The sequence below is a fragment of the Toxorhynchites rutilus genome, chromosome 3 (genome assembly GCF_029784135.1).
Source record: "Toxorhynchites rutilus septentrionalis strain SRP chromosome 3, ASM2978413v1, whole genome shotgun sequence".
Lineage (NCBI taxonomy): Eukaryota > Metazoa > Arthropoda > Insecta > Diptera > Culicidae > Toxorhynchites > Toxorhynchites rutilus.
Window position 1 is genome coordinate 108,164,174 of NC_073746.1, and position 23,286 is coordinate 108,187,459.

The 23,286-nt window shown below is 35.5% G+C and overlaps 1 protein-coding gene across 2 annotated transcripts in view; it reads left to right on the plus strand.

The window, feature by feature from the left end:
- Positions 1–3,599: 3,599 nt before the first annotated feature.
- Positions 3,600–23,286, plus strand: part of LOC129777486 (uncharacterized) — a 648,520-nt gene continuing 628,833 nt past the window's right edge. The window contains exon 1 of one of the 2 annotated variants that reach the window (XM_055783773.1): positions 3,600–6,100. The gene's annotated coding sequence lies outside the window, so the exon portion shown is untranslated. The remainder of the gene's footprint in view (positions 6,101–23,286) is intronic. The other variant, XM_055783774.1, reaches the window with a different exon arrangement.

A 23,286-nucleotide genomic window follows, 5' to 3' on the forward strand; every position in this document is an offset into this window, starting at 1 on the left:
CAGAACGGGAATCGAACCCGAACCCGAACATAATGTGAGACGCTAACCACTCAGCCACGGGTGCACTATTTAGAGATTCAGTACTACTTTAATTCATATTTAAATGTGTTCCTACGGCTTTCTATATATGTGTGATTTTTTTCAGATTTTTTTCAGTGTTGCGCGGTACAAAAATATATTATATATAATATAAAAAATATATATAAAAATATTTAGTCCTTATATGGTTCACCATAGGATCTATGGTGAAAAATGCACCTTTTTGTTCCACGCCATTCTTAATACCGTTTTGTCTCATATTCCAAACACTTAAGCTTTGATGGCCATTAAACAGTGTCTCATTACGCAAAATGGTACTCTTTCGCGAAATTAATTTGATCTTTGGATACAAAAGAGCTTTCTTTTTCATTTGACTACGATAAAATTGATTTACAAATACATATTCATGGTAAAAAACCAAAAATATGTTTAATCACTTTTGTCTCAAATTCCGAACAGCAAAAATGCAATTTTAAAAAAACATAACTTTTAAACTACTGGACCGCTTCATATGTTCGATATATCAAATTGAAGTCAATTAGCTAGTCTTTTTTGAAAAAATGTTATGTTCGCAAAAAATGGATTTTGCTTTTGTAATTATTGATTGTATTTGTTTCTTATAGTTTACATGGTTTCGGGACCAAGGGCACTATATCGGTATCGATACCTATAAATGATAAAGTCTATAACCCAAGGAATGTCAGGATTATTAGATTAAAGTTCATAAAATTCACATATAAAAATGAAGTGTTCGCAATTTAAATCATGCGTTGAAATTTGATTCATATTCCGAACACAATTTCAAAATTATTTTTAATGAATATTTCTGCATAAAATATCATTTTTTTCACCCATTTATTGTAGGTTCATACATTCTCTAGCACTCAACATGAAAACAACAAACAAAATAGTTGAAACAACTACAAAAACTGAAAAATGAACGATGCTTGTTTTTTTACGAAATTTGCTAACGCAAACATTTTATCATTGGTTTCGACTGTCACATTTTTGCAAATGTCTAATAATATGTATAAATCATAAGCTGTGTTGATGATACCTGTAAATGATGTAAAATGAAGCCTATACCTCAAAGAATGTCTGTGTTTTCATTATTCAATTATTTATAACATAAAAGTTCAGTAAATTTACATTTAAAAATGAAGTGTTCAGAATTTGAGACTGTTCGTAATATGAGGCATAACGGTAGCTTTGAGACAAAAATAAGAAAAAATGCTGAAAGTACATCTTACTAAAGTGTATCGATAAATATCTACAATTTTTTCATTTTTTCAAAAAATCTAACAATAAAAAAAATTAGATACGCGGTACAAAAAATTAATAAATTTTCTGGCAATTCAAAATTTTGACAAAAATATAACTTTGAGACCCACTTCTGCTCTAGCTTTTATTTAAATGCGTTCGTATGTGTCTTTTTTCTACATGTGGCGTAATTTTTAATTTAAGAGCATTGCGAGACACAACATAATTTTCTTCATTTTCATTTATATTCTTGAAATCGATTATTTTATTGTACTCGAGGTTTTCAATTGTAAGATTAAAATGAATAAATGATAATACTTTGGATTTTTTAGGTCTTCTTCTCATTAATCCGAATGATTTTTCCACAAGGAATTCATTTTTTCTCACAGAGTTCTATCGTACTTTTGACTCCTATGAATTTGGTGAACCATCTAAATTCGATGTAAAGATAATCTCATATATTTTAAGATACGAGAAAAAAATCTTTGTACAGCGCAATGCTCTACATAAACCGACATAATTTAGACATATAAAAAACAAAATTTAAATAAATATCAGAGCAGTACTGGGTCTCTAAATTCAAAATCAATTAAAAATGCCCAAAGGCCAAAAAAATGTTTTTTTTGCACAATCCTCTTAAAACTTCAAGAAAATATTACGCTGCATGGGGGAAAAACATACGAATGCATATAAATAAAAATTAGAGCAAAAGTCTCAAAGTATTTTTTTAATGTTCGAAATGCCTGAAAATATATATAATTTTTTTGGTACGTTATAAAAATTCTGAAAAAAACACATATACCTAAAATAGACGTAGGAAGAAATTTGAATACAAACGAGAGTAGTACTGAATCTCAGAATAAAAAAAAAAGATGTAAGATGTACTTTCAATATTTTTTTCATATTTTTTACTCAAAGCTATTGAGAATGGTGTGAAAAAAACCAAAGGTGATTTTTTCACAATAGATCCTATGGTGTACCATATAAGGACTCAAATATATTGTACTACTGCCAAAATGTTTTTTTAGTACCCTGTACCATATTTTCCATACAGTTGGTGATTTGGTTTGGGGGAACTTTTTACTCCCTTATCCACCCAGTAATTTGGAAATATAAAAAGAAAAATTTGTACCGCGCAACACTGACAAAAATCTGAAAAAATCACACATACATAGAAAAGCCGTAGGAACACATTTAAATATGAATTAGAGTAGTATTGAACCTCTAAATCCCAAAAAAAATTCAAGATTTCAATATTTTTTTAGTACTTAAATTTTTGATGAAATTTTTTTTGATAATTTTTCTTGATACACCGTAGTGAGATGCACATTCTTATTTAATATCCTATACAATATTTGCCATACAGCGCTGGTGATTTGGTTTGGGAGCACTTTTTTCTAAGTAAGGACCCGGCCAGGACTTTTCCTCATTACAATTTTTCATTTTACTGCATATTTTTGTTTTTTTTTATGTTTTTTATATTGTATTGATTAAATCTTATTCGTTATCAGGAGCTTCGACAAAACAGATAACTTGATTAAACTTTAATTAGCCATAACCTTCTTCATTCGGCTAAATGTTGCATTCGGGTAATTATCACATTTGGGTAAATGTCCCATCGAGGAAATATGTTTTGGGTGAATGGTATACGAGTAAATGTTACATAAACCTGAAAAGAACTCAAATTTGACAAAACGTGGGAAATACTCAATTTCCTAAGCCAAATGTGCGTGAAAACAGTCGATTTAAGTGTCGCATATTTTCAGTTCATTCTAGTTGGAAAAGCTCTTTCGGTAATGAAAATGAGTTTATTCCGCTGAAATAAATCACAGTAAATTTGTTTTTCTTTAGGCAACATAATATATCATTTGTGTAAAATTTCAGGACATCCAGAATGACTCAAGTTAAAGTAGAAATGACAACTGTTTCTCTTATCGGCTCGACGCTCTGAACGATCCCGATTATTCGTGACATAACCTACCACACTCTCGCTGGTGTGGGTGTTTGTTGTTGTTTTTCTTCCTGTGCTCAACTGGCCGCCTCCATTCCACCGCGACCCAACACCCAAACCGTCACCAGCAATTGCCGAGAAACAACTTCGCACACATCTACGCCTACAACCACATCCAGCAGGCGCGTGTTTCCGCGCTGGTTTGGGTTTCATACCACCCAAAAAAGGATATCCTTATCACGCACACTCGTAGCCCATATCCCTTCAGTTTACTGGCAGTAGGTGGCCTGGATGGATGGATGAACTTGCCAGAGTTGGACCTGAAGGCTCATGCTCGAGCGGCGCTCTTGTCAGTTTCTAGGCGTATTCGCTGCCGAGTGTACCGGAGTACGGGCTTTGCGTGACGATCCCTCCCGAACGGTGTTCACCGGCGAGGCCCCAGCTGTTCCGGGGAGTTGAAATTGTGAACTTGGAGCAGTCTTTAAAAACAGTAACCAAACAAATATGAATTTCATGTGCGTAAAATGTGGTGAAATCAATCAATTTCGGTCGCATTTGTGCTAATTAACCTAAAAGTTTTTTGTTGGTTCTTGTCGAGTGAAAGAAAACGCGTATCTGGTACCCGTCACGAAAACCCATTTTCTGTGTGTGGCTCGATTGACAATTCGCAGTTGTTTAGTGTTGGTGGTCGCTACTAATTGGTGGATCAATTTTCCCCCACAGAGGGTCTCGACCAAAAGATTGGAAAACTACGTGTTGCGACATTTTTTTTTTGTTGCTCCCATAGAACTCGCTCGCTCGTCCGCCACCCACGAAAACCGACCCGATCCGTGAATGAGAATCGAACACTGGAGAAGCAAGTGGGTGAAGGCGCGCGGGAAAGAAGAATGAAACAAAAACAACAATCTTCTCGGAGCACGACGACGACGGCATTTGTGGGTCGTCCTTGCGTAAGGATTCGTACATCGGGCGGCATTGGCGAGGGTGGTCAGTAATAAACAGAAGGCGCCGAGAGCTTTGTGAGTGAACGAGAGCCGGTGAGATTTTCCTACACGCATACCATAGAGTCAATCGCGAGCGAGATTTGAGGAATACTCGCGAATCTAGTGCGCACACACACACACACACACATACACCCGCGTCCTGATAGGCAAGCAGCAAGGACTGCAATTCGGGATCAGTTATTCAATCAAACTGTGCTGTTTTTGTGTTTCCCAACCTTTTAGTAGTTTTTTCAGTACAACCTTGTTAGTCAATTAGTTTTTCCGGAAAGGTGCGGATAGTTGGTGTGAGTCCACCATCGCAACGAAGCCTGCAGCGTGTCGGCGCTGATATTAATTAGCAAAGTGAATCCGTGGAATTGTGACGAATGTGGATTTTTTTTTCTCTATCAAGTACTTCACAAAAGTAGTGTGTCATTCTCCTGAGAGGTTGATGGATTGAGGTCTCATCGTCTGTGTTATGCTGCTTAGTGAGTATTTTCACCATTCACAAGAATTTTCCCTGAGAGTGAACGACTGAGAGTATTCGTGTTCCCGAGTGGATTCTGGAGTCGCGCTTCGCGTAGAGATAGGTTGGATGTGATAGTAATGGAATACGCAAGATTTTTTTGTTCATAATGAGGAAGGCAAATAAATCCTAAAGTGGTGGTAAATCCTCTTCTTGGGGTTGGGGAGAAAGAGAGAGCGAGAATCGCCATAAGTGCTGGAGAAAATATGTTTCCTACTGGAGAGCGTTCCTATGGATAAGGACTAGACGCACGTGGAAGGTTGCTATCTCCGCGACAAGGAGACGAAGAGTACGAGAGTGTACGCCGCCGTTCTTATCGTCGTTATCTATTGGACCTCGTGTGCCCAAGTATGCGTTTGTGGACGTGTTCGTCCTAGTGTCCTAGACATACAGCGCCGTAGTTTTTGTGGCGGAACGCACCAAAGAGCCTAGGGTCTGTGTTTGTGCAGATGTCCCCGTTTTCAGACACACACTCCGGCGGCCGCGGTGTGCCGTGAAAGGATTTTCCTTCTGGCTTTCTAAATCGGGAAAAACCTCCCCGTAATCTTCAAATCTTCACGGATAACTACGTGCAACAGCAAATAGCTAGTTACACAAAAGGACCTGTAGTGGTTTTCCTTGTACACATCTCGACATCTCGCCCAGCGCTGGAACAAAAAGAATTCATAACAAAAGCCCGGTTGTGTACTCAGTGGAAAACAAGTGGAAAACGACAACGGCCTGAAAGAACAGATGCACTACTCTCTGGTGCTGTGTTACTCAAATATCCCTGTGCAATCTGATGTGCTTGGTGGTCTTTGCCTTTGCGAAAGGTATCATCTCTGTTGTTATACTGTGCCGTGTTTCCTTCCTGCGCTTTCCGCTCTACGTATAAAGGATAACTAACCATTAAGTGTTTATTCAAGTGTATAGAGAGTACTCAGTAACAGCATAATCGTCTATAAGCAGCAGGAAAAAAAGTGTCGTCGGTGTCTATTGTTGTTGTGCAAGGCGATGTTCAACCAAACAAGTGAAGTTTTTATTTGAAGCATAAAGTGTCGTGTGTTCTGCTCGCCCCAATCGTTGTAGCCAAAGTATATGTATCTGTGTCTGATTACTATCCCCAATAAATATATATGTATGCATATAGATCTACTGCTACCATTGAATCTTCAGAAAAAAATAAGAAAACAACTGTTAGTGTTTGATATTCCTTCGTAAGAATAAATTCGTATAACGCCCGACTTGTGGAGTATGATGAATATCTGAAAGTTGATACCAATTAGCTGAATTGAACGAGGAAAAATAAAACAACCCAATTGTGAATCTTGTACACATCAGTTTGAATTGTTGTGAATATTGGTAAGTGTAATGTTTATTACCTCTATTATCGCGACATGTGTCGATATATTTGTCTATCTATGCCGGAACGTCACGATAATCCGGAACTCAAAAAAAAAGATCACTTATGTTGTATCTCTTGTTGATTATTGAACCTGGGTTACTCAGAGACAACTTGTAGCCTGCGACATTTATTCCCAATCCAAACCAAACCTGATTGCGGTTTCGAAAGGTGTTTGTGACAGGTAGTATATCGGTACGGCTTGCCGTTCAGTGGTTTCCCAGTGGAATCCCGGCTCTAAGTAGTTTCAATAGAAACAACCTCGTTTTTTATGCTTCTACATTGGAGTGACGTGTTGACGGAGTAACGTTTGGCAAAAGTTTTTCGATCATCATTTAATGCCAGCAAAATGTTTCATCCTTAAACCTTTTAGGTGTTCCCGAATATTCTACTTCTTCAACATCATAAACATTTTCTTCGAGTTGCTTAGGGGCTGTCCACATACCACGTGGACAGAAAAAGCATGATTTTAGACACCCCCCTACTCCTCCGTGGACAAGCGTGGACATTCCTTATACCCCTCCCCCTGTTGTCCACGTGGACATTCCTCCGGTTATCGATTGTAAGCTCATTCTCGAGTATTTTTATTAAAGCTGGCTGGCTGTTTGAGTTTTCAAAAAATCAGACAATGAAATCAAGCATTTTGTTTGAAAACAGAATTTTCTCTTGTAAACATCAATGACTTTCGCTTTTACAGGTTCGGTAGTACCTGATGGCTATAATGAACCTAGTAAAAACAAAACTTTTGCAGTATCATCGTGATCGATGATTCCGTTGACCTACAACCCTTAATTGTTAAACCATGCTAAATATTGTCCTGAAAAATTCGTACCGGTTCTAAGGAAAAAACCAAAAGCATATTTTTGTAGACATACATCTTTTCGTTCATAGATGCACCGTTTTCTCCTGAATATTTCAGCATCCTCCATGCAACTTGAGAATTCCATCCCCTCAGACCTTATGCTACGCAGTAAGTTGAAGTTCTTACAAGAATATTAACAGTTAATAATCTGAACATGCAATATCTAGTGTGTAAGTCGGGTGGAGTTTTAGAAGTGCCCTAGAAGCGTTCTGGATTGTTGATTCTCATACGTTCAGCTGCTAGCAGTACTTGTTGGAATTCATCGAAACTAGTTGCTTGGTAGAAGCTTATGATACAGATTTTCTTCCAGTCCTACCAGACCCAGCCATAACTTTCTTCAAGCGAAAACCTGCTTCGGGGTTCCATTCACTTGCTAAGATTTATTTTAACTCAACATTCTTGTAAATGATTTGCCCTTTACAATTCGCTACAAATATGTATTTTCGTCGGGTTTATGGAACGAATCGCAGATTGAGATAAGTCCCTTCAAGTATTTTTCGGTAAAATAAACCCTTATTCCGGAATCTGGTCGGATTTGAAATTAGCACAATGTTGCCTTCTTTAAGAGGGTATTCCAGTCTAGAAATAAGAAATTCATTTTTTTTGCTTCATATTTCTCTAATTCAGACATTTAAGAATATACCATAGAAGAGACTTTTTGAAAATCTCATTATTTACCAAGTTATAGCCATTTTAGTGATGTGATATCTTATCTAGTACGGCCATAACAATTAACTTCAAACGCGTATTTCTCGAAACATGTTTTTTTCAAACTGGCTTACACGATATCTCAAGTTCTACTTATCCGATCTATGTTTATATGAATACAATCTGTATGTATCTTTCTATAAAAAAAAAACATAATTTCGTTACATTACTATTTTAAAAAAATCAATTAACTTAAAACAATGTTTTAAACAGCATTTTTTTATTCAAATTTCCGCCATTTTATTAAAAAAAACCTTCAGACTATACTTTTCAGGAAAGAGGTTCAGTCATATGACAAAAAATATGGATGTTTGACCGAGCAGCACTCTCAGGCAGTTCAGCATTTTTATTGATGAATACTGAGTACTCAGGGCGGGCGTAAAGTTCAAAAAATCGTGTAAATACAAAACAGATCTCATTCAATTCTGACTACTAACTTGAATGTTTTACTTTAAAAAACACTTAGCGTGTCCACGTGGACATTATCAAAACCCCCTCCCCCCTGACCGTGGACAAGCGTGGACATTTTCGTAACCCCTAGACCCCCTCCCCCCCTAAAGTTGTCCACGTGGTATGTGGACAGCCTCTTACACCATTTTATGCACTTACTATCGTCAGGAGCATGTTCACAATAAGCTTCAACTAGTAAATGATGACTGTCAGCTACACTTCTCTTAAAGTTATAACAAAAAAAGAAATTAAATTGTCAATTTTAAATGCGATACGATCTTTCAGAAATTCGTCATATTTGGTAGGATCATTCCTTATGACGAATTTCATGCCAACTCGTCTTAGGAGTTGGCAGCACCATCTCAGATAGTAGTGAAACGTTATGGAAGACATGGGTCATTTAAGCAACTTTGCATACTTGAAATATCCGAAAAACAATTAGACTACTTTTAGGAAAAAGCCATTTTTTTTCTTAATTTTTTACAAAAATTTATAACTTACAAACTATGATACCTACAAAATTTATGTCAAAAGATGAAATGTAGAAAATTGTTTAAATTTTCACAAAAAAATTACAAACAAAAAATTTGGAAAAATATTTTGCTGACAAAAAAGTTATTTTAAAATTAAAATTCATTTTTCTCAAAAACGTATGTTTTTTAAATTCCCAAAAATATATATATGAATAGTCCTTACAATTTTCAACAAGTCGTCCATACATTGGAAGATGGGCACTTTTACAGGGAAAAAGTTTTTCGAACAACAACTTTTCCATGTTTTCTTTGAAAAAAATAAAACTTATCCTAATTTTGTTTAAATTCAAGATAGCGATATAGTGTATTCAACAAAGTTTTAGATCTTGTTAAAATATAAACTTTTGTCGAAGGCATCAACTTTCTATCTTTTATGTTTTGGGAATATACATCATTTTTGTATGAAGACTCCTGAAAAAAAAATGTTTTGCTTGTAACATTTTTGTGTGTAAATTCTCACTTTTGACATGTACTTCACATGTTTCCAAATAGAGAAAAGTTAGCAGAGCATTTAAAATGCGATAATTTATACAAAAAAATTTCAAAACTATAAGATCTACAAAAAGATGGTCAGAGAATGAAATGTAGGAAATAACTTAGGTTTTCATTAAAAATTATCAAAGAATTTTTTAGAAAAAAAAATTTATTGCAAAAAAAAAATATTAAAATTCACTTTTCTCGAAAATATATGCTTTTAAAATACTTTAAAAATAAATATGAATAGCCCTTAGAATTTGCAACAAGTTTTCCATGTATCGGACGATGGGCACATTTACATGGGAAAAGTTTTTCGAACAACAACTTTTTCATTTTTTTCTTTGAAAAAATACTATTAATGTCTAATTTTTATGTATAAATTATCGCGATTTACATGCTCTGCTAACTTTTCTCTATTTGGTGCCCATCTTCCGATGTAAGGACGACTTGGTGGAGATTGTAAGGGCTATTCATATATATATATTTTTGGGAATTTAAAAAAAAATCGTTTTTGAGAAAAATGAATTTTAATTTTTAAAATAACTATTTTCTCAGTGAAATTTTTTTTGAAAAAAAATTTGGCATTTTTTCGTAAAAATTTAAACAATTTCCTACATTTCATTCTTTGACATGAATTTTGTAGGTATCATAGTTTTTTAGTTATAAATTTTTGTAAAAATTTGAGAAAAAAAATCGGCTTTTTCCAAAAAGTTGTCTAATTATTTTTCGAATATTTCAAATATGCAAAGTTGCTTAAATGACACATGTCTTTACACCCACAACGTTTCACTGCTATCTAAAATGGTGCTGCCAACGCATGAAGTTCGTCTTATCGAAAATAATAAGAACCGTATTTCTTGTTTTGTCATTAGACTGATCATTTTCAGGTTAAACTAGCTCGAAAAATCGTGTTTTTAATACAGCAATTCAAAAAAAAAAAACATAACTTCTCAACCACTGGACTGGTTTTTTTCATTAACTCCGAAATTAAAGATCTTTTGATAATGTTTTTGGAAAACTACAAAGACTGCGATAATATTTCATTCAGTGTGAAAAAATAATTCCATAAAAATGTTTTCTTTGCATTTTTTTGTCATACAGAAGGAAGCATTTGCGAAATCTTTTGTGTGTTTCTTAAAAACTACATTTTCGAGAAAACGAACAAAAAACCAGTTGAAAAAAAAACACAAAAAGGCAATAAATCAAAACGTAGCAGAGTAAAGTAAAAGTTCAAGAAGAGGGTGACTGCCAAAGCAGAAAATGGGATATATAAATTGCAATGAAGCCATGTGTTTAGGGTAAGGACAGTTTCTGATAGGTTTTTTTTCGTTTCTGTTGAATTCGAATTGGTTTTAAGATTTATGAAAATTAATCTGGAGAATTTATAGATTATTCTCTAGCTATGGCAGCTCTATTCTGAATCCGTGTTTACAATTACAGCTCACTCCAAAAACGGAAGCTTGAACTTGAGTAAACCATGCATCTCAATTCCGTGTATTACTGCACTGCACAATCTCGTTCTCGTACTCTTTGACCGCTCTTTATAGCCGCTAACATTGTTCAGGCGTAATATTGGAACTGGTTTTGAAATAGAGCTTATTGACAAGACATTCTGAAATAGAATTTAGAATTTGATATTTATTTATTGAGAATACATCCATTTTGAAGAGTTCGACAGTACGCCACTATATATAAAAATTTGTTGAATTGAAAGGGTTTTCAAATAAAAATATATTGAAAAATATCGTAGGGGAGATCTTTTAAAACATAAAAGCATTTAACATTACATTCAATTTCAAAGTATGATTTTTTAACAGTACCTACTATCAAAATGTTATTTTTCCTAAATCAATACAGCCATTTCATGCCAAACATATGTTGGTTCTCAGATTTACGTGAAAAGTAGTAGTTTTGTTCCTTATTGCAAAATACTACACCCGTATTTTTAATTTCTTCGTCAAGGTGACCATTTCCATTTTATTTTTTTTGTATCCCTTTTGTTTATTTTAGGCTCATTAGCATTTTAGCTGTAGCGAATTCCCCTCTATACCATTGCATATGTTACACATTTACACAGTAACTATTTAGGCGTAAGAGTTTTCCTTCTGTTCTTCCATTATCCAGTTAGACCGGACAGCGGAGACAGTTGATTGATAATTGTTGAGTTATTTATAGAACAGCAGCCCGATGTGTCTTGCAGAGCAGAGCAGTTGTATGGATGAATCGATCTTATTTCGACCGTGGATCGATCTCCATCGCTGATAATTGTTGTGTGGACGTAGTTATTCTGTTACAACACAAAGATGGTCAACGAGAGCCCTGAGTTTTTTCTGAGTTACGTTAGGCTGACCATGAAAAAAACTGTTTTTTTTGCTCTTACTTTTATATTTCAAATTCTACATACAAACTGTCTTCAGAAGACTTTATAACTTACTAATACAAACATTTTGCGATGCAGAACTGCAGTTGAGGTATTGACAACTTCGCTCAAAGTTATTGATATTTTTTCCCAAAAAATACGCTTTTCTCATTTGTTTGTCATTCTTTCTGGGGCAAACATAAAAAAATGTTTGTTGACGGAATTTGAAAGAAAAAAAATCACTATATAATGCGTGAGTTTCAAAACTATGTTATTTTTTTGTGTTTGAGTAAACTAAAATTGAAGTCATGAGTAACATGTGGGTAAAAAACATCAATAACTCATCAATTTTATTCCAATAGCATTCGAATCAAGTTCTACTTTTTGTCTTGTTTTAATTTCAGTAAAAAAACATGAAAAACACATTTTTATATAACATTTTGCCAATTATTTCGAAAACCAGTATATTGAACAGTAAGAAACTGCTTTTAAGTTTTGGAAAACAAACAAACATAAAATTGAAGTTTTCTTCAACATGTCCGTCTTACCCCCATCTCCCCTACCTACGTTTAAGGAGGCAAAAGTTCCACTGGGAACGTTAGTGCCATCCAAGAAGACATATGCAATACGGTTTATTTCGTTCACGATAAAACGAATCGGAAGTTGAAATAACATGATAACATTTATTTTCAGAAAAAAGTAGTATAACTTATTCATCGATATTTGGAAAAAATTGCATAATTTATCCGTTGACGCGACTTATAAGCGGGCCTACGCTACTTTCGGTCACGGTATTCCCTACCCGATTTCTACACCAATCTACACCAATTTGTCATTTCAGCGATGTTTTCGGTGACGCTCCTCTTAATATTCAACACCCGATTTACTATTGCCCACAACTTCTCCACATGTTAGGCGAAGCTTGGGACATATAAAACGATGATATTTTTGGATTGGACACCATTGTTCTCGGTCCCTTCGTGTACATTACTGCTGTACTGGCAGTTAGAACTTAATGGGGGATGAACTTCGTTTTTTAGCCAATGGTTTTTATAATTTTCAATTCATAGACTTATTCGGCATAAAAACTTCGGTTCTGATGTCGCAACTTGTTAAATTGTTATCGACAAATACAAATTCAAGTTCGAAGTTTATATGTATGAACATAATGATAACGCTCTGAAACAGAACTGTACAGCAGAGTACCAATGAAATTTGCCATTTCGAATTTTCAAAGCGAACTTGATTAAAAATGTTGATTCCCACGAAAAACTACCCTACCCTATATTTTTTGTCAAAAATTTACTTTCTGGCGCCTGGTCGCTTTTCGTCTGAAAAGTCGATTTTAGACGAAATTTTATTTTTTCGAGATAACTGTAAATCTCGACGTTTCATGCAATTAAAAGACATTTGGCATCCAAATTTTTTTTGAAAACCCTTGGGTGATTTTTCGATTTTCAGAAAACTTAAAATTTGACATCTGCGACAATAGTAAATGACGTCCGAATGAGCAAATATTTTGCAGAGGGTATTTTATCGTGCAAATCAACATTTCGCAGGGAGTCCCGTATGAAAAAACGATATGACGATTTTCATTGGCACCCTAAACCATACGTTTTGCCTCGTATTCCGAAACGACAAAATCCCAGAGTGTCGATTTTTGGCAAATTTTTTTTTTCGGGAGCACTGTAGATCTCGACGTTTCGTGCAATTTGAAGACATTTGGCATCAAAATTTTTTTTTTCGAAAACCCCAATTTCCTTTACTCCCCCCTTGGGTGATTCTTCGGTTTTCAAAAAACTCAAACTTTTACCGCTGTGCGACACTAATAAATGAAGTCCGATTGAGCTGATATTGTGCATAGGGTAGTTATTCGTGGGAATAAACATTTTTAATCAATTTCGCTTCGAAAAATTCGAGGTTAACTTTTTTCCCATACATCCATTGGCACTCTAATGTACAGTAGGAAAAAAAATTAGTACAACACACAACACACACACTTACCTTCTAAAAGTTGCAGTCCCTGATACACGAAAAAAATTTCGAAAAGAGAATATAGATGGAAAAAGAGGAAGAAAAGGAACTACTGGGGAGGAAGAATTGTAAAAATCTGCCATTTTCTGGCTGAGTTCTGTGATAGACGCAATAATTCTAATAAAGTATTCTAGTATTCCACAGTTTTATAAAGAATACCTTAGAACAATAGAAAGCGTGCTTAAAAAGATTGAGAGAATCATGTATGTTATAAAAAGGACCAGGTAATAAACTAGCACCAGTAGCCTGAAATTTTCCTCTTAGATAGGGCCCGTAATTTTATCCAATGGAAAGCTCCAGTGAACAGGACGTGCGAAACTTCTAGCTTATAGCACCGAATGTTAAACCGCAGCTTGCTTGGCTAGTCCGCAACAAAGCTTTGACGATCGTACCATCGTCAACCCCAGAGGAGCTTAACCGTCAGGACATCGAGATCCTGCCACCACGTGCATCAGCAGCAGCTGCTGGCCGGCCATTACCACACTCTACACACCTCCACAGCAGCAGACATTTTAATTAGGTAACAATAAACGAAAAAAATATATACCTAACTATTTTATATTGGTGACTAGCTGACCCTGAAAACTTCGTCTCGCCAAAATGGTTTTTTGTTATAAATATTTTCAAACATTCACGTTTTCTTACTAAGCGAACGTCCATGGGTTCAATCACAAAGCTGTTTTTTCATTAATTTTGACCCTGTACAAATTCCTTTTACTATATATTTCCAAGTACTTCTACTAGAACTCGTCATTATATTAGTTTGGGGAAAAAGTAATTCATTATTTTTGGGTGAATTTCAATAACTAAATAAAGTTAGGACAAAAAACAAGATGATTTTCGTAATCTACGTTTTATTTTCTATTTTTGTACATAGTCGTCGTAACGTTCGAGGCATTTTTAATAGCGTCGCACGAGTTTTTCTATTCCGAGCGCGAAGTGCGTAGCGTCCAACTTTTTGAAGTACGATGTAACTGCGTCACGAATTTCTTCAGTGTTATCGAATCGTTGACCACTGAACGCCTGTTTCATTACCGTACTATTGTGAAGTTTTGGATCGATTAAGAACTGCGATTAAGAACAAAAGGCCAGGTTTTGTGACGAAAGGAGTGTTCCTCATCCACGATAATGCGTGGCCCCATTCTGCTCGCGTAACTCAAGAGCAATTGAAAAAAAATTCAAATGGACTGTGTTCGAGCATCCTCCTTACTCCCCAGACCCTCGCCCCTAGCGACTATCACTTATTCCTAACTTTATTTTTCCGCGATTTCTGGGGCACTGAAAAATATTTTTTGAACGACCCTATTATTTAGTATGAGTTCTTGCTAAGGTGGCTGAGAGCAGACAAACGACAGCAAAGGGTTAATTCATTCGATATTCAACATTCAATTGTAGGCTTGTTCACTCCACACCACGTTGGTTATATAGATTATCTGCAAGTGATAAATGCCAAATATTTTGCCCCAGTGCAAAAACGCATACGCGTTCAAATCTTTGCTATATTGGATTTTATTTTATTTATACCATTAGCACATGTACGAGCTCTTTTTTTTCCTATCATTGAAGCGCGTGTATGACTTCACTTTTATTTCAACACGCGCTTCATAGCCGAAGCCCCATATTGTCCGCTTTGAAGAGTGTTATTTGCAAAAAAAAACAACCTATTCCACGGCAGAATTAACGAAGAATGAAAAAAGTGAAGCGTTCAAATTTATTTACCATAAAACAAACTGTGCGCACGTTTGATTTATTCAGGTATTTTTTTTTACTTTGCCCTGTGATACTATTTGATTAAAACTCATATGTTGTGACATCGATTGGCTACATGTTTGACTCATGTTATTGTATAACTTTGGCTGCACTTTTCACTATGATATCTTTGATTATTTGTTTTTTTTTTAATTAATGGAAAAGAGGAAGAGAATAAAAAAACCTTAACAGGGGGCTCCGCATACTTTTAAAAGGAATCCACGTTTAAAGGAATGTGGAAATTCAACAGCAGTCTCAATATCCTGTTTGAGAAATAAGCCCGAAAACAGTTGTAAATTGTGAAAATTCTAATGAAAATTTTCGCTTAATGTTATTTGATTACTGAAAACACGTCGTACCGACGCTCATTTGACCGTTTTCTATCAAAACCTTAATATTTACATGATTTTTCGAGATTTCCACCTAATTTATTTTCATCGCACATACAGATTCGAATCGATATTTTTATCACATGAAGATAATGTGTTACCAGTAGCGTAGTGTGTGGCTAGCAAATCCGGCATTTGCCGGGGGCGCCCGACCCTTTGGGGCGTCAAAATCCAAGAATTTTCAATTGCAATTTTTTTCACCGTATTATATTTCATCTTTCAATTAAGCAAAAAAAAAACATCATGAGTAGTTGCTTCTGTCCGTACATGAAACCAATAACCTTTTTTTTTTTTTGATTTTCGCAAAACTCATGCTTGAGAGCGGTTTCCTGTCTGGAAGGTCGTAAATAATGAGTTTTCGTGATATTTTTTAGGGTGTTAGGAATAAAGTGTACAGGGAAACTTCGATATAACGTACCCTCGTTATAACGTACCCTCGATATAACATCACTCGATATAACGTACATTTTACCTCGATATAACGTACACATTTCCAAAGTGTAAAGGACATTTTTCTTCAATATTTTTTTTCTGATAGAACAATGAATTATCTGTATTGTGATGCTAAAACAAGTTTTGTATCTTCAATAAATCCTGAAATACAGCTGGTTTTGTGATTCCGGATTCTAAATGAATCAGGCTTCAATCAACAGTACGAAGGGAAACATCATGAGACAAGCTAGCTTCGTCTTCTGATTGAAGTTATTCATTAAATTTACTAAAACAGCAACACAATCATGTATTATAGACTACGTTTGTGAATACTTTGTTATGCTTCGATATAACGTACAATTCGATACAACGTACAATTTTCAAAGTGAAATGTACGTTATATCGAAGTTTACCTGTATTCGGATATTTTGGTTATTGTTTTATGTATATTTTAAGATGTATTTTCCATTTTTTAAACGCACGAATAATGATTATTACGCTGTTGACGGCTGGATGCGTAGATGCTGTCTGAAAATCGGTACCTTGCTGGTGGTATCGATTCTGAAGCAACAGGGTGCCGCAGAACGAATTCCAATAAATATTTTGAAACTTTAGAACAATACCTAAAGTGTCATATAGGGGTTTTTACAAAAACCCAAAAAAAAAGCCGAAATGGCGGCCATTTTTGTTAAAACTGAGTTATTTTTCATGAAAAATCGGTATTTGAAAGCTCATAATAAAATCTAAAAAATTAGATATCAAAAAACGGCTATGTAACGCTTTAGATCAAGGTTTCTCGAAGTAGTCGATATCGACCCCTTGGGGTCGATTTCGGTTTCCAAGGGGTCGACACAAACGAAAATTGATGTTGGGGGTCGACGAGGTCTAAAATCGAACCCTATTAATGAACACAAGTTCTTAGTTGAAACTTTCTTGATACTGTAAAAGTTATATTACGTGAAGCAACTTGTTATAATAATGACTAATATTTTGGTAGAACGAATGGAGTCATGATCAAATTCAAGTCCAAACAACTCATCGACTAATTTAATTCAAGAAATTACAACGTGATCACACAGCTGAATAATGTGAACTAAAATGGTGATTGAAAAATAATTTAAGAGATGTTTAGCATAGTATTTCGTAGCATTTTTTCTATTACTACTTGGTCGGTGTTAAGTCAGACCGGTCCAAGTGACATTTCCATGTTTTCGAGAAGCTTGAAGCTAGGTGATATAAAAGATTTTCATTGATCATTCAAAATAAGTGCTGTACTCTTAATTTTTCAGATCTGATAAATGTGGTATGTACCTTACAACATGCTTAACCTAATTCAATCAATAACTCGAAATTTCTAATTTTGCGACTTGGTCCCCTCTGACTTAACACCGACCCCTGTCACCGGAAATTATGGATATTCGGTTTTCTTTGTTTTCGGTTTTTACGCTCATTGATGTCTAATGCAAATTTTCTATACAATAGTGACTATATGCAATTTTATCAATGAGTAGACTCGTGAACATACCTTAAACAACTAGTACTTACACTTACAAAAATGCGTAGTAAAATAAGCTACAACATATTTGGTACGTACTTTCTACTAAAAATGACTTTGAGCAATGACATCGTTCAGAGACGAAATGACGAAGTGTTATTACAAACCAACAGATCCTCTCTCCAGTTGGGCGAGTCTGCATTACCTGTCAATGGAGCTCTGCTGTTAGGGTATGTTCGATATATTAAAGATGAACAAAGAAACCGTTCGAACGTGGAGATTTAATGATTCAACTCACCAATATTAAACTGAATTTAGATAGATTGGTAGAAAGTCACCAGGTTCATTCATTACATTAATTTGATGCAAGGTGCGGGTATTTTTGTATTCGCATACTTTTCTGAAGATCGGAATAAGTTTCCTCAACACAGATTTCAAAACCAATGAGCCAGGGGAAATCGGCATTGCGAAATAGATGCTGCGATAACGTCGATAACGTCGATTGAACAACATGCGTTCAACTCGCATGTCAAAATTAAAACTGACTGCCTGAAGCTCAATCAATCAAGCAAGTTTGCGGTTCGAGAAGTACGTACACTTGGGAGATGTAATGAATTCAGAGGGAAATGTAAAACACATTGATCGTTTAGCCATTCTGGCGTTCACATATTTTGGAAGTCCACGAGAAATGAATGAGATAAACAAGGTATCATGCCATACGACTTGCAACGGAGAAAGTAATCTATCACAATGCATGAATTTAATCTACACACTCAAATGACTACTAAGACAACGGTAGTCCTACGTCAACCTTGCGATTGTATTTTAGGTATAACCCACCCATAGTTTTTGAATGCGTCTTTCGGGAACATATTTTTATCTTTACTTTGCGATTTTAAATTTAGTTCCAAAAATTAATTACTTACTTTAGTATTTGTAAGTAATTTGTATTAAAAATTCTTAATTACACTTGATAATTACTGAAGTTCATGTATACATTTATTTTGTTCAATTTTAATGAGAAAATAATGTCAAGTTTTCTCATTTCATCAACCGCATAGTTTTCAGATTGATAAATATTATGTATAGATATGAAAAAATAGATTTTTAAAGAAATTTGATTATAGGGGTCTATGATATCACTTCATTCTGGAAAACGGGTCTATTGCCCAAAACAGTTTGAGAACCCCTGCTTTAGATAATCTATTTTTACATGCTGAAAAAAAAATCAGTCAAATCGGTCGAGTAGATCATGAAATATCGATACTGCAAAAACTGCTGCAAAAACAGGGTTTCTAGTATAAAAATCTTTACAGCAATACTATATTCCTTGAGGTGACCTCATACTTTTGGCTGTAACTTTTCAACGAAATCAAATATCGAAATATTTAGAGCAATCCCTTGGTTTCACTATCATTTCATATGAGAACTACATTTTAATTTTATCATAATCGGCAAAAATCTGCTTAGCGTGAGAACGTAGAATTTACCCGTTCATAAATATTTAAATTTCTCCCGTATTTCATCAGTTTTCATCATCGTTAACAGTTTACTGTGATTGATTGGTAAATGTTTCGCAGTTGATTATAAAATATAATCAAGTGTAATGTAATGTTTTCAATCAAATAGGTACCAAAGTAGAAAGCTTAAAAGCATATTGAACTAGTAGAACAGAAGCTACAACTCGACAAACGACATGTCGAAATATATATACGACTCGTTCAAGTCCTTCATCACTAAAACATGATTTTCAATTTAAAAAATTGGTATCGATTACGACTGATGAAGCTCCTTGCACGGTTGGAAATCATAATGGATTTATGAACCATTGCAAAATTGATGATAATATTCCAAATTTTGTCAATTACTATTGTATTCATCAGCAAATACTGTGCGTAAAAATATTGAAATCCGATGATGTGAGGAATTCGACACTCAAAATAGTCAAGATAGTTAGTTAAAATAGTTAACTACGTATAGAAATCAGTTTGCAGAAACGCAAATTCAGGGCAATAGAATTGGGAATTGAATATTTTTATTATTATTACACCCCGAGGTGCCAAGTTTTTTTTTAAGAATTAATGGCAACTGCCAAGAAATCATATCCTCAATAAATAATGCATGATATCGTTTTTCGTTGTGTCATCTAAGCGAAGCAAACTTAATTAAATTTGAATCATCAAGGAAAAAATTGAAAACACACTTAGAAGCATATTTTAGAAGACGAAATTTGAAGCAATTCGAAAATATTGCGACTAAATCAGCAGATTAACACACATGAATACGATCGTCATGCAGATCAAATTTCTTCGTTACGAAATGAGTTCGACAGAAGATTTGAAGATGTTTTAAAAATAGACGACATAATTATATTTACTGTACTTGTTGGAATTTAATTTTCGAGGAAATGTGTTGCATTTTTGATAACTTTTTTCGGATATACTTCTACCCGAAAACATTTTTTTTCCACTATGAATACAATCGAAACAAAACATCGTTCTCCTTTGACAGATTACTATTTGGCAGCCTGTTTGCAAATTGATTTGGAAAAAAATGTAATTGTGGATCATTTTGCTTTCAGCTGAAGCATGCAAGGCAAATATTTGACTACAAAATAAACGAAGCTGGTAATGATATTTCTAGAATTCTAAATACGAATCAACTGCTCGAAGTGATCATTGGTATAAGTGAGTAGTTTTCACAAAATATCATAAACTCAAAACTAGTGAAAAAGTCGAAAAAAGAGGTACTTTTTGGGGCGCTATTTCAATAGTTTGCCGGGGCGCTGTCTACCCTTACTACGCCGCTGTGTGTTACTCTAGTAAAATGAATACATATTTGAAATGAAAATGTTGATTTTGATTAATCATTCTTCCTTACTTCTCCTGATTATCATTTTCATTTTCGTTTCACAACAACAGAACACGAAGTTCAGTGCCGTCAACGCGAATTGGTAGAAACCAAGAGATTGCTAAGATGGCTGCCTTTTTGTAGCCAGCATAGAAAATCATGAGCATAGAAATCATAATCTGAATTTAAAAATGAAGTGCTCCGCGCGTTCCTAACAGCAGTGTTTTTAATTGCAAATCGCCAAGAAAGCTTCCAGATAGGTATCCAAACATGGCTTACCAAAGGAAACTATTCGATGCAATCAAACATTACCATATATGACTCCAAACAGTAAACAATACGTGAGCCCACTGAGCGCGAGCCCTGTTTTATGTTGCGCTACGCTCAATGGGATACGGTTGCCAGGGCCCCGGTAGAAATAATCCAAACGTTACGGTCTTATCGGTAACCATGTAACAGCTTGCTTTGAATTCAATTGTTTTATAATCTATGATAATTAAAGTAGATTGAACTATTGTCAAAATAAAACAAAAATTTTATTTTACTAATTGTTCTCACTTTCTGTAAAGGAAGGCAAAAGGGCTCAAAGCTCAAAGCTCAAAGCTTGGTTCTTTTCGAATAAGATAAAAATACAATTGCATCGACGAGAGAAACGCAGCATAAACCAGTAATCTATCATTAAATTTTCTATTGAATGATATGAAAAGCTGTTACGATTCGCATCAAGGATTTTCAATGCGTTGGACATCAGTGCATGGAAAAAAATAGTTGGCAAAAGTGCCCTCTACGAGACGTTATGATTTAGCGCGACGTCTAATTAACATTCGCGAAACAAAACATTGTTAGGATTTATCTACTCTAGTTAATATTCCTTCCGGAAGGAGCTCCTCGGTCGTTTTGATGGCACCCGTAAAACTTCGCTGGCTGCCAATCGCTGCCAGGATTGCCAGAAGCCAAAAAGACCATTTCAAGTATCCACGCTATAATTCAAAACCGCTCATAAAAGCGAACGATTAACCCTTGGGTGGGAGATCAAACGTAACGACCGTCGGTCTTACACACATAACAGTGCCAGAAGCCGTCGGCACACGTTACAGCCATTGCTCGCACCCAATGATGCTCTAAATCTTATGATTTTCACCCAATTTAACATCACACTCCATTTATGCGCATGGCGATGTGTTGCTCCTCCATGTGGATCCTATTTGAAATTATCAGGGCGCTTGTTTTTAGGGTGCCGTTCAGTATTGCCGGCTTATTCACTTGGCTTGGAATCACGTCCATAATGAACAAGGAAAAAAATTGATGGCACCACCCTAGACGCAAAAAATAATACAAACGTTAAAAATTATTAAAAAAGCTCAAAAAAAAATCTATTCACATATACAAACCCGACAAAGTAATGTGTGTCATGGACGACAATGGCCGATTCATTCTTTATCCGCTTCTCCGCCTCTCCCGAGAGGGTGCGCTTGGGTGGTGTCGGAAAAAGCTGTCACGGGTGGAGGGTGGCCGAAGCTTCAGAATGGGAAACGTCATCTCCCATGCTGTTCACTCGTTTAAAATAATAAGAATGGGAATAAAATTTACATTTCGTTATGAATGGAGGATTTCTGCTGTTGCTGCCTGTCAGCTTAGTACTGTGTTTCTTTTATCTCACTCTCGTGTGGGCCAACCGTTGACGTGACTGAACGATGAGAAGTTTTGGAAGTTTTTCGGAATATGTTTGGCCTTTGATGAAGTGGACTTGTAAAGCAGCACACAAAAGTGCTAAGGACGATGGTTTTGTGATGGCTCCTAAACAACTTTATGAAGTGTTTATCTCGGTGATGATAATCGATGAAAAAATTTCATCGATGTTCTGTATTGTTTGAATTTGTTTTTTATTTTTATTTTACAGTGATGGTCAGTGGTGAAAATTCATCAGGCTTTTTTTTTTTCTCATGCCTGATCTGTTGTACACATTTGACTCAGGAGTAATGCAGCTCCAGGTTTACTCACTGTTTTTGGTTCACACGAACGAACGAATGTGGCATATGTTCACTCGTGAGTCTGATTTAGTATTGATGATCATCAGCAGTGTACTCACGCAAGTAAATACAGTAATCGTTCGCTAACTGGTCCTGGTTCAACTGGTCTGCTTTTTAACTGGGAGAACGTTAACTGGTCCTTGGACCAGTTAAAAAGCAGAAATTCGTAAACAATCGCCGCCATATTCAAAAGGAAGCGTAGATATTGGCGGAAGTTCGTCAATGGTTTGTCAAGGGAGACCACTATGAGCACTCTTTGGAATACGGCTAGGAAAATGCGTGGCTGGAACCATACAAACGAAAGTGAGGAATACTCTGACCGTTGGATTTTCAACTTTGCAAGGAAGGTTTGCCCCGACTTCGTTCCTGCACAAAACGTCGTACGCGACATTCCTCTTCAAAGCGATTATGAAAAATTTTCGATGGTGGAATTCCCAATTGCACTTCTCTCATGTAACAATTCAGCTCCGGGGTGGGTCGGACAAGATTAAATTCAACTTGTTGAAGAATCTTCCCGACTTGGATCTGTCCATGCCACAAAAAAATCCATGGAATCCCAGATCATCTACGCTCCGATTTTATTTCGCCGATATTTACGGCAGAATATGGGAAAGTTAGAACTGATAAAATGTTCTTGACTGATGGTTCACACATAAACGGGTCCACTGGCTTCGGCATCTTCAATGAAAACTCTAGTGCCTCTTTTAAACTCAGATATCTTTGTTCCGTGTATGTCGCTGAGCTGGGTGCGATATACTATGCTCTAGGGATCATTGAA